An 11,266-nucleotide genomic window follows, 5' to 3' on the forward strand; every position below is an offset into this window, starting at 1 on the left:
TCGTGGCAAGTCGGAGCCTAAGGAGGGAGGGGGAGGGGACACACCCAGGACGGGACGCCAGTCCATCACAAGGCACCCCAAGCGGGACTCGAACCCCAGACCCGCCGGAGAGCAGGACCCGGCCAAACCCGCTATGGCACTGCACCCCCTCATATATATAAATTTAAATATAAAAATATTTTTATATATTTAAATATATTGTTACATATAAATGTATGACATATACTGTATATAATAAATACATATATATAAATATAATATGCATAAAAAAATGCAGCCACTCCTGTAATGTAATGTAAATGTTTATATACATCTCAAAAAAAAATTGCTAAGAAGGTGATCAGGAATCGTTGATATTCTGATAAAGTTATATGCAGCTACTCATGTGATGAACATTGGTTCATATGATGGAAAGAAACAAAATACCTGCACTTAAGAATCACGCGTCTGCATCTAAGCGTCTCTTTCTGCTAATGTAATGAACACATTGCATTTTCTAATAGATGTACGTCGCTTTGGAGAAAACGTCTGCTAGATGAATACATGTAAATATGTAAATGTTATATAAATAAAATAGAATGCTTTTTCTATTAAAGTCAAGGTTAAATGAAAAGTTAACATGAAATGACATTTTCGGGAACGTGTTCCTATGTCTGCGCGAGTGAGTTTTTGCTCTCCTGCACCTGAAGAGGCCACTTTTGAAGGAAGCGTCCTGACGCCGAGAGTAACTCTTGAAAAAGGGGCAGCAGGTAGAAAAGCGGTGACAGTCATTGCCCTGCATCAGAAAGACCAGGGACTGAATTCCTGCTCCTTCTATAGTATGAAGGTACTTGCCACGATTGCTCCAGTAAAAATTACCCAGCGGTTTAAAGGGTGCGCAATAGTACACTGATCAGCCACAATATTGTGTGGGTCCCCCTCGTGCCGCCAAAACAGCTCTGACCCGTCGAGGCCTGGACTCCACAAGACCTCTGAAGGTGTCCTGTGGCGTCTGGCGCCAAGACGTTAGCATCAGATCCTTTAAGTCCGATGGGGCCTCCGTGGATCGGACTCGTTTTTCCAGCACGTCCCACGGACGCTCGATCGGATTGAGATCTGGGGGATTCGGAGGCCAAGTCGACACCTTGAACTTTTGAACAATTTTTGCAGCGTGGCAGGGCGCATTATCCTGCTGAACAAGGCCACTGCCATGAGGGAATACCGTTGCCATGAAGGGGTGTACGTGGTCTGCAACAGTCTTTGGGTAGGTGGTACGTGTCAAAGGAACATCCACATGAATGGCAGGAATGTTGTGGCTGATCGGTGTAAGTACCTCAGTATACAAACTCAACACTTATGTCACTTGGGAGAAAAGTGTCAGCTCAACGAACACACACACACACACACACACACACACACACACACATTTTCAGAACCGCTTGTCCCATACGGGGTCACGGGGAACCGGAGCCTACCCGGCAACACAGGGCGTAAGGCCGGAGGGGGAGGGGACACACCCAGGACGGGACGCCAGTCCGCCGCAAGGCACCCCAAGTGGGACTTGAACCCCAGACCCACTGAAGAGCAGGACCCGGTCCAACCCACTGCGCCACCGCGCACCCCTCAACGAACACGTCAATATAAGAACAGACATTGTTGGGACATCTCCACAAAACAAAAGGTCTTTAATCTCAGTGAGCTTTAGAGAAAAAATCAGTGTTTTTGACTTTTGTTGAGATAAGACCACAGGTTTCTGTGCGATGCTGTCAATTTCCTCCTCTGGTATTCCACCTACAGAGTGATAGCGTCTGTGGCGCACAGCTGGAAAACCTGTTTCACTGAACAGTTGTAAAAGCCACACTGGCTCATTTAAATCTATATTCACACGGTATAACAGAACATGGATCATTCAACTACGGTCCTGGAAGAACAAGTGCTGGAGGCTTCCGCTCCACCTGGGCGAGGAACAACCTCATCCAGTTTGCCATCAAGATCAAATCCATCTTTTACTTTTTTAGATCTTAATACAATAAGGAGGAATGGGAAGCCTGTTGGACTCTGCTCTCCAAAGCTGAGTGACACGTCCCTGACTTGATATTAGTGAACTGCACAAAATTACTATTGGGCCAAGCAAGGGACTGCATGCTCCTCAAGATGTCCTTCAAAATTAACATGGATTCATGTTTTGGAAGACATGGGTTTGATTGCCACTCAGTCTGTGTAAAGTTTGCATGCTCTCCCCGTGTCTGTGTGGGTTTTCTCCGGGTGCTCTGGTTTCCTCCCACACTCCAAAGACATTCTGTTCAGGTTCACCCAGAGTGTGTGAGTGACAGAGAGAGTGTGTGTTCCACTGATGTATGGATGAGTGACCCAGCGTAAGTAGTGTATCTAGCAGTGTAAGTCACTGCGGTGAACAAGGTGTGTGGGCTGGTAACACTACATAGAGTTGATTGGAAGTTGCTTTAGACAAAAGTGTCTGTTAAATAAATGTGATTGCAGACTATCTGCCATCTAGTGAAATTTCTCTTCTGTCTCATTTTGAGAGGCTCTCCCACAGGAAAGACTGGCCCTCAGGTCGGCCTTGCTGTACTCTGCCGCTAATGGAAGACAGGAGAGACCTTTTCTTTCCGGGACGGAAAACAATCACAGTAATGGATGTGGGCTGGAAGAGATGGCAGATGCTCCTTACATGTTTCAGGCTCAAAAAGCACCTAAAAAGGAAGGAAGGCACCAGGCAGACGCACTTGAGTGCTATTAGCCAGCTATGCCGTTCCACCAGGTCCGAGGCGAGACGGCGGGGCAAGTAATAAACATCCCGCTCCTGGAGCGCGTGGGTGTGCAGCCTTGCTTACCACCGCCGCCGCTGCTGCTGCTGCTTTGATGGACCGCAGTTTGGAGAGGCCCCTTGCCATGCGTGGGAGAAATCTTTTTTGTTTTTTTGGGAAAAAATCGAACAGCGCCTTTCCCCACAGCCACCCTATAAAATGAATTCAGTCAAGCAGTCAGTCCCTGTTCTATCTTTGCCACCACACAGTCTCTTATTCCACTCTAGTATTTAAGTAATTTGTCCCAAAATTGTGTCTCCTTGGGTTATTCAACGACTGCACTGGCAGTCAAGAAACTCACCTAAGGAATTCCTTGTACCGAACCACCCCCCCCCACAGGGGAAGGTACCCCTTTATTCACAATGATATAGGCGAGCTAAACGTGAGGTTAAATATAGCAGGCGACTGCCTGCTTAAAGCAGTCTGGGATTTACCACCCAGATGCTCAGAAAACATGCAGGATCGTGGCCTTCCAGTTAAAAGGTCAGTAAAAGCTTTTGCGGCCTCAGTCGGTCGGCCAAATCTTCCTACAGGGCCAAGTTTGGGTCGAGCAGAGGATCAAAAAGTCAGCAGTTTGTCTTAGGCTCTTCTGGAGCTCTACACTTTAATGTCGTTTTCGCTCAGCGGACCTGGGAAACAGACCAGAAATCTCAGCAGTTACACGGTCCTGCTCAGCTTTTCCCGACGACGCGGTAGAGGAGGGGTCACGCGAGAGGATGAGACGATCAGATGGTAACTCCTGTGCTTGTAGCCGAGCCGTGGTTTAATTAAAATGATAGATCACCTAAGCGGTTCTTAGTGGGCACTGAGCACTTGTGTACTGCACGGCAGCCAGGGTCCACAGCCGTTATGAGGCCCGTCACAAAAGAGGTCCGATGAGAACTAGACCTACATCTCAGCGAGTAGCACGGTGGACCTGAAAGCTGGAGGCACCTGGTTCAAGGTCCAGAGGGGGAGTATCCTGTAGGGTCCTCTCTGAACACACCAAACCTCAAGTGCTGTGGTAGAACATCCCATGGAATTAACTGGGGACACATTTATTCCTTTAGCTGACACTTTCCTACAAAATAATTTATAATGTTAAGCTGTCAACAGTTATTTACCGAGTTATACAGCTGGGTAATTTTACCAGAGTAACTTACTTAGTGTTCCACTGATGTATGGATGAGTGACCCAGTGTAAGGAGTGTATCTAGCAGTGTAAGTCACCATGGTGACTTACATAGAGTCCATTGGAAGTTGCTTTGGGAAAAAAAGCACCTCATGAATGAATGAATATTAGATAAAAATAAATAAATAAATAAATAAATGTAGTTATGAAGCAATAATAATAAAGGCAAACACTGTGCTGTAGCAATGAAATCATTCCATATTGATTTGTATCCAAACCTTAATTAAAAATGTGCTCGAGCTAATGTAGTATCTGTCTTTTTAACAGACCTACAATAATTCAGTATAAAAGCATTTATACCCATCCTGTGGTCATTTCACTTCATCCCGTGATCCTGACAAATGTGTAGCACACTAAAGAAAAAGTAAGTGTGGAATAAACACTCATGGGAAAATGTAAGAAAATGAGAGAACACGATAAATTTAACTAAGTACAGATAGAGGCAACGTGGGAAAACAACATCCAATCACTGCGACTGTCTCAACCAATCAGAATCACCAGTCAGTTTTATTCACCAATATAACATTATTAGGACCGTTGTTGTTGCTGAGCATTCGGCTGCTGCTTTTCACCAAAACGACTTACAGTGTTAACCTACTTACAGTGATTTACCATTTACAAAGCTGGGTAATTTTTACATTTATATTTATTTATTTAGCTGATGCTTTTCTCCAAAGCGACGTACAATGTTAAGGTCACAATTATTACAAGCATACAATTATTTACCCATTTATACAACTAGGTTATTTAACTGGAGAAACTGAGGGTAAGAAAGCCAATCACGGGGTATAAATCTGGGATCCTTGAGTCCTTATATAGATAAACTATATTACCTATAAACCAAAATAAATTATAACTATGTAATGGTAAACTCTGTTATTTACATCATTGTGAAAATGGGCGTTCTTTCAGACAGCAGGGCTGAGAACGTGTGAAACTCGATGGTATTTCCAGAAACGCTGACTAGTGAGGGGTCACAGTGAGGGACCTTAGCGGGGAATAGCTGGATTCCCTCAGCCCAGCTGGCAGACCCCCCCTGCTACCTGGGAAGGTTTAAATAAAGAGTGATGGGGACGTTGTCCCTCCTCCACACTCCCTTCCTGCTGCTGCACGTTCGAGGCCACGTGCAAGAGCTACAGTAAAATAAACAGCTTTAACGACACGAATAGCCTTACACTAGTATAAATAAAGCCTTAACCTTGTGACCAAATGCAAATGACCTGGGGTCAAACACTACACACCACTACACACCATGGTGTCTACATACTTTGCTGGGGGACACAGGCAGAGATCTTGGGAAATATCTTTCATATTTCTTAACATAATAAGCATTTGTGGGCCAAATTATCAAATTATGGTCAAAATGATCAAAATGCCTCCGTGCAGCACACCATGTACCATATCTCCCACCATCTGTGCTGGTGAGGTAGACTCTGGACCACCGCTACACTGCATTAGAGAAGCAGTTATTGATAATGAATGAGTGAATGAGAATATAACATTAAAAGACAAGCTAGAAAGAACAGCTTTGTTACAAATATTATAAAAAAAAAAAGAAGTTGCCACTGTCAAGCATAAAATATCTTCATTTGTTATGTTCTAATTAATTTTAGGTGACACATTTTTCATACTGGAACAATAATTAAATTCAAAATTATGTTAACGCAGGGTCACTTCAAATGTATCAACCCTGTTAAGTCAGGGATGAGAGGACTTCTAAAATATTGTCTTTTACCTCGAAACAATCAAAAAAGTACATAATGAATATGCTGAATTTTTTTTTCTATGCTTCCAATGAACCAAAACTTCCTACACCTCGATGACAGAACAGCTGTGGAAGTTATTCAGCACTGGTATATACACACACACACACACACACACACACACACACACACACACGTTACTACAGTACATATACACACACACACACACACACACACATTTTCAGAACGGCTTGTCCCATACGGGGTCACGGGGAACCGGAGCCTAACCCGGCAACATATACAGTAAAACAAAAAATATTAAAAGTTAAAAATATGCAGTATGTATACGGAGGCCCGGTGTCATAATCCATCAAAGTGAGCGACGGCTAATGCGTGCTGCTCATCCCTGATGGGCCATTGCTTATATTGAGAGGCAGCCATCAACCAGCAGGCATCCAGAATTATCCCCACATCCCTCTGTGGGGCAGTTACATAATCCATCCTACCTCACGGCGCTTCACAAAAGCCCCTGGCATCAGCACCTATTTCAGCAGTGTCTGTTGTGTGACTGTGTGTGTGTATGCGAGTAAAGCACATTTAGGTGAACGTCTAACACCTAGATGGGCGGCTTAGACACGAGGACACTCCAAAGCGCAGGTAAGACGTTTGCGCTGCTGTTCAATTACTGCATTTATCCATCCAGCTCCAGGGTAATTATGAATTCTGGACAGAAACGCAAGGATAATATTGTAGTCTAAAGAAAAACTCCACGATAATACTGCGTCGCTCTAAATCTTCACATTCCAGCTTCATTTGGGATTCTAAACGGACATTCTGCAACGTTTGGCAGTTACGCCCACTGTAATTATTAACCCTGGAGCAGATGTCATACCAGGGTGAGCACACCTTTCCCTCCCATTTGGAGATGCTGTATCACTAAGTATCAGGCCGTGTTTTAAAACTACTATTTTAAACTACTAATATTCAACGGGGGGGTGGCGCAGTGGGTTGGACCGGGTCCTGCTCTCCGGTGGGTCTGGGGTTCGAGTCCCGCTTGGGGTGCCTTGCGACGGACTGGCGTCCCGTCCTGGGTGTGTCCCTTACGCCCTGAGTTGCTGGGTTAGGCTCTGGTTCCCCACGACCCCATATGGGACGAGCGGTTCAGACAGTGTGTGTGTGTGTGTGTATTCAACTGTATGACCTTTTTCTTTTTTCTAAAAAGGAACAGTTAGTAACTAAGTAATTCCTACTACAACAGGCTTATAGGCATTAGATTTAGGATTTGACTTGTAATATTAACTCTTTTGTATGGTACCCATGAGATCTATCACACAGTCCTGATTATGTGTAAACAGGAAAGCCGGGGTGGGTCCAGGGACACATTTACATTTACACATTTAAAGCAGGGACAGGGCACAGACCATCTGTATCGTGATGGAGTTTGTGTATAGGGCCTGGAACGTGTGAAGATGCCTTTCCAGTAATTCTGAAAAGACCACACACAGCACACACACACACACCTCCTTACAAGTTTTTACCTGCAATTTGCATATTTGTCAGCAAAACCAGTTAAGTCGCATCAACGTGAAACCAGACAGCAATGAACTACAGGCAGTCGCCGGATTACGAACGAGTTCCGTTCCTAAGTCGGTCTTTAAGTCGAATTTGCGCGTAAGTCGGATAATTGTAGATTTCATCGGGACGAAGACTTTTACATGCTCCATTATTTTTGCTTTGTCCTTTAAAATTGTCCCGATTGTTGAGCGACTGTAGCCTAACACTTTTCCGGTGTTCGTTGGCGTTTCACATTTTTCCGATCGCTTTATTATTTCCACTTTCGTTTCGGTCGTGATCGTTTTCCTTTTCTTTGATGCATCATCATCACTTGCATCACATTTACGCTTTGGTGCCATGGTTAGGAGGGTAAAAACACAAAAAAACAAAGCCAAATACAGTAACACACACGAGACACTTAACAGCAATGTGGTCGGACTGGAAAAAAAAAAAAAAAAACAAAGTCTTTGTCCTACCTCAGGCTCACGCGCCCATGAATCGTTGTAGACGCGTGATGTTTTGGTGTGCGTCGCAAAGTAGCGCCCGTTTATTACAAATCATTGTACGTAACTCGAATTTTTGATATAACAGGCTCTACGGGGGATTGTTCGTAACTACGGGTTGTACGTAAGTTGGACGTTCGTAACTCTGGGACTGCCTGTACTGCATGTATGTTTACATATCATGTATCTGCAATATAAAAAATGGAAATGCTCACTGACACAAGACACAACCTGTAAAGGTTTCGTTCCATTTACAGCATCCAGTTAGGATGTAACAAATAACTCACGCTTTAAATTATGATAATAGCATCGTTAAGCATTAGTTATTCAGTATGGAACTCAGTGTAGAATTGTGGGGAAAACAGTAATATCCATCATTTCTTGGCTCACATTTTTACTTTTCATATATGCTTATCCTTAATGATGGACGTTACTATATTACTGAAATGTATGAACAATTGTATAACTCAGAAAGTAAAGTCACAAAATGAGACACTGTGGTTTAATATAAAAATATAATATATATACTGAAATTAATAGCGCATAATAAATCGCAGCTTAATTTACGGGTTGTGCTGCCATCACATTGTACTTACAATAAACAGAATCAGACTCAGTGCATATAATAAACAATAAAACAGAGTATACACCGAGCATACAAATATGAGGCACTAAAGTTGGTTCTTAAACGTACTTGTCTGACCTCTGAAGGGGCTTTTCGGGGATTTATATGCGCGTGGAGGCTCTTCCCTGCTCTGCACCGTCCGTCAGCGGCGCTCGGAGCTTCTCGCATGTCACACACCGGACCTCCACGCTACACACACACACACACACACACACACACACACACACACACACACACACACAACTTGTCACATCAATCATTCATTTTCAATTCATTTTTCTTTATTGTGGCTTTAACAACGACGCTCATCTCCGAGTGACTCGAATGGTGACAACTCATGCGCCCCTATTAATTATATATTAAAAAAGCGTTCTCGGAACTGGAGACACATACATACTAAGACTACTGATACTGAGGTGTTACCGTGTCCAGGTGAGATTCTCCACACTCAGGTGAGAAGAGCCGATGACGCCGTATCTTCCCGGCACAGCGACGGCTCTGGAGCGCGGACCTTCTCCAGCTCCCGTCGTCGGGTGGAGGGAGCGATGCTCACCGGGGACCCGCGGCTTCGCAACTCCACTCCAACACGGCTGGATTATAAAAAATGATAATTAATTCATCCGGTGCGATCGGCGGCTGTCGCCGGAGCCCGTAGCCGCGGCGAGCGGTGCAGCGGTTGCAGCGGTTGCAGCGACGCCACCACGTCCAGCAGCCACGGAACGCATCCTTTCCTCCGACACCCTCCACGCCGCGAGTTCGCGCTTCCCCGGCTCCGCCGCGGCGGGGACCTTTAATTGCCGCACGCCGGGCTCGCGCCCGCCCCGGCGTCGTTCGCTCGCGCTCGCGCTCGCGGACGCCTGACTTCCCGTCGAACCCCGACGATGATGAGCGCTAACGGGATGCCGCTAGAAGCCCGGCGGCCGCTCGAGCTCGTCGTGCGTTTGTTCAGAAACGGGAAAGGCTGCATTCCGAGAAAAGGGGCAAGGAAACGGTCTCCGGCCGGGGCGGGAAGGCGAGAGGCGCGCGCTCCGGATTCAGCGCGCCCACGATCGAAGAAGCGGGTTGCTGCGCCGTTGAGCGATCGCGGTCGCGGTCGCAGCCGCAGCCGCCGCCGCCGCCGCCGACTCCGATGCCTCTGCTCAGCTGCTGCTACTGCAGTCTGACGTCCGCGGAGAGGATCCCGGGGCGCGCGCTGTGTGGGGCGCGAGACGAGGAGTCGCGCGGACGGATGCGGCGAACGCGTTGGAGACGGTGCGCGCGAAGCGCCACACATTCGGTTCGCGCGCGGAGCTGCCCACGGTATTTAAAGACACAGCGTGGGAGGGAGCGCCGTGACGGTGCACTCCCCCCCCCAACACACACACACACACACACACACACACACACACACAGACACACACAAAGACATAAAAACGCAAAATAATACAAAGTGTAAGTTTATCTCCACTGCGCCGACTGAACGTCGTGCAAAGATACAAAGTTATATTTTGGAGACACGTGACGTCGAGTTCCGGCCAATCGCTGTTGTCAGTTACAGTGCAACACAAATAGCGCTTCATAAACGGTAACGTTTCGGCACGTGGCCTCCCGCGGGGGTGCGTCGTGTCGCGTGAAGTATTTCACTACGTGTCTCAGTCCTACTTTCCCCCCCTCACTTATTTTGGGACAAAGGTGCATTTTTTTGCTTCCTTTGAATTAACACACTTAGTATTGCTTGAATCAACTTGTGTCTCTGGTTCTTTCATTCTGCTTCATCCCCCCAGAGTTCTTGTATTTATGAGTTTCATTTTCTCCGGCTTCACTAGCCTAACATTTACCTGACCATCATGTCATGTTCATGACATTTTTAGTGAGCAAATACCTTCCCCAAGGGTATTAGAGCTGGGATTAGAACCTGTGACCTTAGAGTCCAAAGGGAGGAACATAATCCACTAGGCTACCAGCCACAATAGGTAGTCATTATGTACTTCTCTACAAATGCATGTTTCGTTTCATCCCGCTTCTAGTAAAGGACCCATCGAAAATCGAAAAGGCCTGTTTGTCAGAGCCAATTCTCTCAAAACACAGCTCTCTTATTATTTATAACACTTATAACTCTCGAAGGGTTCATTCACACAAAGTCTCTTATGTTTTGCTTTGACTTTCAACTTTAATGGGCAGCGGTGCGACAAACGATAGTCGTGTCGTGTCGTGTGTGTGTGTGTGTGTGTGTGTGTGTGTGTGTGTGTGTGTGTGCGCGTGCTCCAGCTAATTCTGTGCATGGAAGGAGCTCGAAATCATTACATCAGACAAATCGCATCTGAATGGTGTTTTCTCAAGAAACAGAAGCGATTTTTGGAATGGAAGGTAAGGATATAACAGCGGAGTGCCAGCATTCTGTAATGGGAATCCAGTTCTGGGGGCATGTGCTTTGCCATCTGGGTCTTCTTGTCTGTTATCTAACCTGATTCTCAAGGGATGCTCTTTTGCTCCAGTTCCCCTTGCCGCGTAAGGCGAGCGTATGAAAGAGCCAAGTGGAGATGGTGATGAGGATGCTGGCGCCAGGTGCATTGGCAAAGTTCAGCTTGGGCCGTTTAAGAGGCACACAACCATGTGTCCTTCTCTAAGGGGACAGAAGGGAATAGCCCTCAACAACACTTTGATCATTCATCCATCATCCATCCAGCCATCCATCCAGGTTAGGCGGAAACCTCCATACGCTGACTCACATTGGGGCACATCGTTGACTTGGCTGTCTTCATTGAAATGACTCTCATCATTCCGGGTTTGTTTATTCTTGTAAAATGTATTTCCTAAGAGTCTTTGTAGGACTTCTATAGCAAGCTTATGTCGGAGCAGTAGGGGTTTGGTCGCCACAAGATGCCATCATCACAACAGTATCAGTAATAGACCCTTGAGCGAGGAGGC

General features: G+C 46.0%; 1 protein-coding gene across 2 annotated transcripts in view; it reads right to left on the reverse strand.

Annotated features, from left to right (window-relative positions):
* Positions 1-9,673, reverse strand: part of LOC108935698 (WSC domain-containing protein 2-like) — a 47,086-nt gene extending 37,413 nt beyond the window's left edge. The window contains exons 1-2 of one of the 2 annotated variants that reach the window (XM_029252893.1): positions 8,783-9,673; positions 8,438-8,548 (exon numbers count right to left, since the gene is read on the reverse strand). The gene's annotated coding sequence lies outside the window, so the exon portion shown is untranslated. The remainder of the gene's footprint in view (positions 1-8,437; positions 8,549-8,782) is intronic. The other variant, XM_018754509.2, reaches the window with a different exon arrangement.
* Positions 9,674-11,266: the final 1,593 nt, after the last annotated feature.

The sequence above is a fragment of the Scleropages formosus genome, chromosome 6, assembly GCF_900964775.1.
Source record: "Scleropages formosus chromosome 6, fSclFor1.1, whole genome shotgun sequence".
In the NCBI taxonomy this organism is placed as follows: Eukaryota; Metazoa; Chordata; class Actinopteri; order Osteoglossiformes; family Osteoglossidae; genus Scleropages; species Scleropages formosus.